The sequence below is a fragment of the Piliocolobus tephrosceles genome, chromosome 1 (genome assembly GCF_002776525.5).
Source record: "Piliocolobus tephrosceles isolate RC106 chromosome 1, ASM277652v3, whole genome shotgun sequence".
NCBI classification, from domain to species: Eukaryota; Metazoa; Chordata; class Mammalia; order Primates; family Cercopithecidae; genus Piliocolobus; species Piliocolobus tephrosceles.
In genome coordinates this window covers 8,595,972-8,603,426 of record NC_045434.1, presented here as the reverse complement: position 1 = coordinate 8,603,426, position 7,455 = coordinate 8,595,972, and the positions used below count along the sequence as shown (strand labels likewise).

Here is a 7,455-nt window from a genome sequence, read left to right as displayed (position 1 = left end):
TTCAGAATATTCTTATTACTAGACACGAAAAATGGATGCAAGAGGACAGTACAGAATTATGGGGGTACTTACCCAATTTTCTTTTTTTATTTACTTTTATTTGAGGTTTGGGTATCCATGTGCAAGTTTGTTACATAGGTAAATCTGTCTCCTGGGGGTTCGTTGTATCAGATTATTTTATCACCAGGTATGAAGCCTAGTGCCCAATAGTTATTATTTCTGCTCCTCTCCTTTCTCTCAACCTCCTCCCTCAAGTAGATCTTAGTGTCTGTTGTTCCTTTCTTTGTATTGATCAGTTCTCAACATTTAGCTCCCACTTACCAGTGAGAACATGCAGTATTTGGTTTTCTGTTCCTGAGTTAGTTTGCTGAGGATAATGGCCTTCATTTATATCCATGTTCCCGCAAAAGCAGTGATCTCATTCTTTTTATGGCTACATAGTATTGAATGGTCTATGTTTACCGCATTTTCTTTATCTAATCTGTCACTGATGGACATTTTGGTTGATTCCATGTCTTCATTGTCATGAATAATGCTGCAATGAACATTCGCATGCATGGGTCTTCATGGTAGAATAATTTATATCCCTCTGGGTATGTACCCAGACCCAGCAATCCCATTACTGGGTATATTTATCCAATTTTCAATGTGTAGCTGAAAAGGGGCCTGGAAGAATCTAAAAGAGTGGAATATATAGAATTTACTGTAAGAATCTAAAAGAGTGGAATATATAGAATTTACTGTAATGAGTTTACATATTATACTGTCACAGAATGATGAGCAGAGTTTTATTGTATTACAGATTTCCTGCTGAGATATTTGGTTTTTTTAAAAACTCGACAGACATTAAGAATAAGATAGCCGGGAAAGAAAGAGTGAAGGCCAGCTCTGATCGCCAGACAGAACTGTGGGCAGCCTGAGCAGACTATCACTGACACATCCCCAATCATTCCACCACAGGATAGATATTCAGCAACCACTTGCCTTTGCTTTCAATGAAAAGATTACCTTTTCATTTGATTTAAAAAGTTGAAATTCCATGGGATCACTTGCTGATTGCCATGATTTAAAAAATAGACATATTTGAGTTTTAACTTGGCTTTTAATTTTATAGGAAGAGTGTGAAAGTGTAAAGGAGGAGAGAAAGTGTCACCTTTTCTTTTCGCATGAGAAAGCGTGACTTCAAGATTGGCAAAGACATAAAATATGGAAACCTTATGAGATGCATCTGGGTGGGCTGGTGCTGGCAACGCTATCCCTAGAAATACCCAAGAGAAAGAAAAGCTAATGTATATGTCAAAACCTTTACATAGATGTTCAAAGAGGTATTATTCATGATAGCCAAAAAACCCCAGAATCAATCCAAATATCTACCTACTGATGAACAAATAAACAAAGGTAGCATATCTATACAATGAAAAATTCTTCAGCATTTAAAAAGTAATGAGGTACTGACACATGCTATACCATTGATGAGATATATACATAATGTTATTCAGTCTTATAGAAGAAGGAAATCCAGCTATTTGTGGCAGCATGGATGAACATAAAGGACATTATGCTAAATTAAATAAGACCAGAAAGAAAAATACTGCATATTCTCCCTGATACATGGAAGCTAAAGACGTCTAACTCAAAGAGAGAGAGAGTAGAAGGGAGGTTGCAAGGGACTGAGGAATGGGAAATTGGGGGATATAGCCGAAGGGCACAAACTTTCGAGTGTAAGACGAATAAGTTTTGGAGATCAAATACACAGTACAGTAACTATACTTAACAATAATATTAATACTGTATAGTTATGGTAACTATACAGTAATACTTAAAATTTGCTGAGGGAGTAGATCTTAAATGTTCTCAACACACACACACACACACACACACCCTAAGTAACTATATAAGGCGATGGATATGTTAATTAGCTTAATTATGATAATCATTTCATTATATATATATCAAAGCATCAGATTGTATGTATTAAATATATACAATTTTTATTTGTCAAAAAATTGTGAAAGATCAATATTAATGCCATGATTTTTTCAGTTACTGCAGCAAAAGTGGAGAAGAGCAGTTTTAGAATTCTGCAAGTCTGCATTTCATGTTGTACTCACATAATTTATTTCTGTTCCTTTTCCAGAAGATCAGGTCTTTCTGTGCATCATAAGTCACCAGGCATGCTCATTTCTCTGAAAAGCTTAGATTTTAGGCCATCTTATTGTTAAATAAATTGTTTCATGAATAAAACACCGCTGATTTATAGCCAAACCAAGCTTTATGCATTCACATAGTTATTGTTTTATAAGTAAAATCCTGTTGTTAAAATTTAGTTTCACAAAATCTAATATTCTGAAAGACCTACCTTCTAACAGCAACATGAACCTCTCCAACATGTATAAATCTCATACCTGGAGCTGACCAAGAGGAAAGACAGCCTCAGAGACCGTCTGGGTTCAGCCATTCCTGCAGTGGATGAAGGTCTTCTGAAGTCTCTGCTGAGGTGTGTGGGGCGGGGGCAGCAGAACTGGCTTCCTGCTTCCAATTAACTGGTAAATAATATTACAATCTGGGCTGCTCTGAGCCCAAATCAGATGATTTTAGAGTGCTGCTTCTCACAGAGGATACAGAAAATGAACCAGAATGGTCAGCATAATTCTTCCCTGCTCAGTGTCAGAAAAGGAGACTTATGTATTTCAAGTTACTCTGCTCAAGAAATTTTAACATGATTTACCAGAAACAAAGGTGAACCTACAACCAGTAGTAAGAAAATCTCAAGACATTATCAAATTGCTCAATATAGTTCAGTTCTGTTTAGATTTATTGAGCTCCTACTATTTAAAAAGCATGGACATGGAATCTGGAGATACTAAGTGGAATAAGACCCTGTGCACTCTCTCAAGGCCAGTGCAAGGATTGGTGACATTGGGCAAGACACACCATTTCTCTGGGTTCTGGCTGCTTCATTTATGAAAAGCAACAATTTGAGTAGTTGATTTCTAAAGTTCAATTTGTGTTAAAAGGAATTTTTACAAACAAGCAAAAAAGTTTCTTATTCTAGAAATCCTTAGATAGCAGAGTAGGTTTTATCTTAAGATCCATGTTTTTAAATGACAGTGTCATGAACATAAAAGAAGGGAATACATCTGGCCGCAGTACTTAAATTACTCTTTGTTATTGGTGTCAGAATATTGCAGTTTCTATTTTATGTCATTAAGTTTTCTTATTCCAAGAAGCAAAGCAAATAAACCCACAATTTTCTACTAAATTTTCAGAAGTCGGGAATTATTTTCTAGTAAGAGAGCACGAAACCACTTTTCTTACTCACACATTTGTAGACATCTGAACTCCCATACCAAGAGGGGATGCCAGAAGAGGTGAGGTGAGCGGGTAACTTTGGTTAGTGAGGGCTCCCAGCGTCAGCATGCTGGGGGCGTCTTCTAACTGGAGTTGGGATAATGCTACAATCCAAGTCAAGTACAGAACCAGAAACAACATGACAGCAGGTGAGCCAGAGAAGGGAGATCCAATGGGTCCCCAGAGAAGGGAGATCCAGAGACGGGAGATCCAAGGGAGATCAGAGGTGACCTCCAAGACCTAGAGTGAAGTAACACAGTGTAGGCCAATGAAGGAAGCCAACGTAAGCAGAGAAGGCAAAGCAAGAGCGTGAATCTAGGAAATACCCGGGACCAGGTAGGTCCAGGCTGGGGGTTGCAGTGGGAAGGCAGTCGGGATTAAAGGACCTGGTAGGTTATCAAGACACATATTTATGAAGACCTCGTATCTGGGCTGTTCTAAGAAAGTCCCAATTTCCAACATCATAGTATTCTTGTCATATCTTGCAACCCAAGTGCCTTCATTCAGCTGTACTTGGCACCTCTGCTTGGCCAGGTGCTGGGCTAAGAATCTGCGATATAGTCGGAACGAAGGTGTAGACTCCGCTTTCAGGTCGCCCAGTGTCCTGTGCAGGGGGCTAAGGATTATAGCAAGTATGGTAGCAAGCACAACTACCAGGTTATTGTAATAAAACCTAATCTCTCCCTCAAAATTAATATAATCACTTGTCATTACTCTGATCTGATCCTCTTTTAAGAAATAAAGGATTTTGGGGGAGGCCGAGGTGGGTGGATCACCTGAGGTTAGGAGTCCATGACCAGCCTGGCCAACATGGTAAAACCCCATCTCTACTAAAAATACAAAAATTAGCCTGGCATGGTGGCACATGCTTGTAATCCAAGCTACTCGGGAGGCTGAGGCAGGAGAATCACTTGAACCCAGGAGGCAGAGATTGCAGTGAACTAGGATCGTGCCACTGAACTCCAGCCTGGGCAACAGAGTGAGGCTCTGTCAAGAAAGAAAGGAAAGAAAGAGAGAAAGACAGAGAGAGAAAGAAAAAGAAAAGAAAAGAAGAAAAAAAGAAAGGAAGGAAGGAAAGGAAAGAAAAGAAAGAAAGAAAGAAAGAAAGAAAGAAAGAAAGAAAGAAAGAAAGAAAGAAAGAAAGAAAGAAAGAAAGAAAGAGAGAGAGAGAGAAAGGAAGGAAGGAAGGAAGGAAGGAAGGAAGGAAGGAAGGAAGGAAGGAAGGAAGGAAGGAAGGAAAGAAGAGGAGGAGGAGGAAGGAAAGGAGGGAGGGAGGGAGGATTTTTGCAAAGTTCGCACACAGACACTGAGTTCTTTGGGGCTAGCAGACAATGTATACTAGACCTTGCCTACGCTAACCATGAGATGTCCACTTTGACACACTTGTGGCTGAGACCTCCTGCCGATCACCTGTATTTTGTCCTCCCTTGTTTCCATTATATTCTCACTGTCCCATAAGCAGATCGCTTGCTAACAAAAGATTCCTAACACAAAGAAGAAGAAACATGATTACCAAATATCTTTAGTGCATTATAGACAGATGCACTGTCTATAATGGAGGAGGGAGAGATGAATCTGGACACAAATCCTGAGGTTGGACAAATAATTTTACGAGTTTGCACTCATCACAAGGTGTATCTCCCAGTTACTGGATTGTCTTATATTTGTTTCTTGTGTGGAATTTTCACTGGTTTCCCATTTAAATTGAAAAATAAAAGCAAATAAATATGTCTTTACTAATTCTCTAGGATTAGGCGCATGGCCTGGGGTTTGCAGGGTGTGCAGCTGAGCAGTGCTGGGAGGGCAGCAGAGGGGGCAACAGCACCGCCAGATCCAGTTCCAGGCACCAAACTGAGCGTGATGCCAGGAAGTCCAAGACGAGCCTGGATTGGACACAGTGAATGGATATCAGACCTGGGGCATGCTAAGGAAATATTTTCAGAGTTGGAGAAGTATGTTGATATAGATGCTGGAAAATATACCATTGGCTTGGGCCAGGCCAAGATGGGCTTCTGCACACACAGAGAAGAGATCAACTCTCTTTGCATGCCTGTGGTTCAGAATCTTGTGGAGAGAAATGACCTTTCCTATGATTGCATTGGGCGAATGGAAGTTGGAAAAGAGACAATCATCGACAAATCAGTCAGTGAAGTCTAATTTGATGCAGCTGTTTGAGGAGTCTGGGGATATAGATGTAGAGGGAACCAACACAACTCATGCATTCTATGGAGCCCCAGCTGCTGTCTTCAGTGTTGCTAACTGGATTGAGTCCAGCTCCTGGGATGGACAGTTTGCCCTGGAGATTGTAGGAGATATTGCTGTATATCCCACAGGAAATGTTAGACTGACAGGTGGAGTTGGAGCAGTAGCTCTGCTAATTAGGTCAAATGCAAGTATTTTTGAACGAGGGCTTCGTGGGACACATATGCAATGTGCCTATGACTTTTATGAGCCTGATATGCTCTCTGAATGTCCTATAGTAGATGAAAAACCATCCATACAGTGCTGCTTCAGTGCATTAGACCACTGCTATTCTGTCGACTGCAAAAAGATCCATGCCCAGTTGCAGAAAGAAGGAAATGATCAAGATTTTACCTTGAATAATTTTGGCGTCTTGATCCTTCACTCACCATATTGTAAACTGGTGAGTTTAATCTCTAGCTCAGACATTGCAGAATGACTTCCTTAGTGATCAGAACAGAGATAGAATGGCCTGGAAGCCTGTGGGAATGTTAAATTAGAAGACAACTATTTGATACAAATGTGGAGATGGCATTTATGAAGGATAGTTCTGAACTCTTCCATCAGAAAACAAAGGCGTCTTTGCTATATCCAATGAAACAGAAATACGTACACATTGTCAGTATATGGTTCCCCGCAACTGTCCCAGCGCAGTACTCACCTCAGCAACAATCTGGGAAGAGACTGGAGTGTTCTTGTGTGGTTCTGGTTCAGCTGCCACCCTGTACTCTTAAAGTTACACAAGATGCCACACCAGGGTCTGCTATTGATAAAATAACAGCAAGCTTATGGGATCTTAAATCAAGGTGTAGCTCAGGAACTTGGGTGGTACCAGATGTCTTTGTTGAAAACATGAAGCTCAGAGAGGACACCCATCATTTGGTCAACTCTGTTCCCCGGGGCCCAAGAGATTCACTCTTTGAAGAAACATGGTACTTAGCTAGGGTGGGTGAAAAGCACAGAAGAACTTATGCTCCGTGTCCTTCTCCAAATGATGACACTTGGGATGAAGGAGTCAGCCTTGTGCATTCAAACACAGTAATTGATCATATTCCAAGCCCTGCTAAGACAGTGCCAAGACTCCTTGCCATGGCAGCAGAAATGGGAGCAGCTGTCATTAGTAATGGGGAACATCAAGATATTCTGTGAGGTGCAAGGCTTCGGTGTGAGGGTGGGGATGGGATTACATGTTGCTCAAATTTTTATGTGACTGACATGGAGCCTGGATGACCATCGCGTACTTGCGAAAGTCTCTTTTACTCAGTTTGCCGGGATGTTTCCCACTGTGGTCTGGCCAATGCCAAGTGCACTCGAGTGATATTAAGGGCTTTGTAAAACTTCAGACCTCTCTGGCCATTCGTATACATGAACTTTAGTTTTCACCCATGGTATAATGAACCCTGTACTTCTGTCAGAAAGTAGAGGTACTAACCTTCAATTAAATTTTTTTAAAACGGATAAGAATTTTATAGTTTGAACAACTAGCTTACTGAAAGTACCTGTGGTTCTCGAAAAACATTTCTAGCTTGGGAAATGTGGTCTTAAAACGTGATATGCACAGATTCTTTGACAATGGTAAGAAAAGGCCAGCCATGACAAAAGTTGTTGTAATGACTTCTGGACAGAGAGACACTGACATTGACCAGGCTTCTGGTATAGGAAACATGGTACATTCCGGAGCCGTGAATAAAGCTCTAGGTGGCTCCTGAATCAGTTCATGGCAGGTTATGGTGAGCAACATTGAGATGCTAACGGAGGTGTGGATGAGGACATTCACTGTTGCGATCCTTCTTTGCAACTTATTTTGAAGAATGAATGAAACATGTTTTTGGTTGCCTTTTTAAAAATTATCAATGGAAAGGA

The 7,455-nt window shown here is 40.5% G+C and overlaps 1 pseudogene; it reads left to right on the top strand.

The window, feature by feature from the left end:
• The first annotated feature begins 5,109 nt into the window (after positions 1 to 5,109).
• On the top strand, positions 5,110 to 6,741 carry LOC111545292 (annotated as a pseudogene).
• The last annotated feature ends 714 nt before the right edge of the window (positions 6,742 to 7,455 follow it).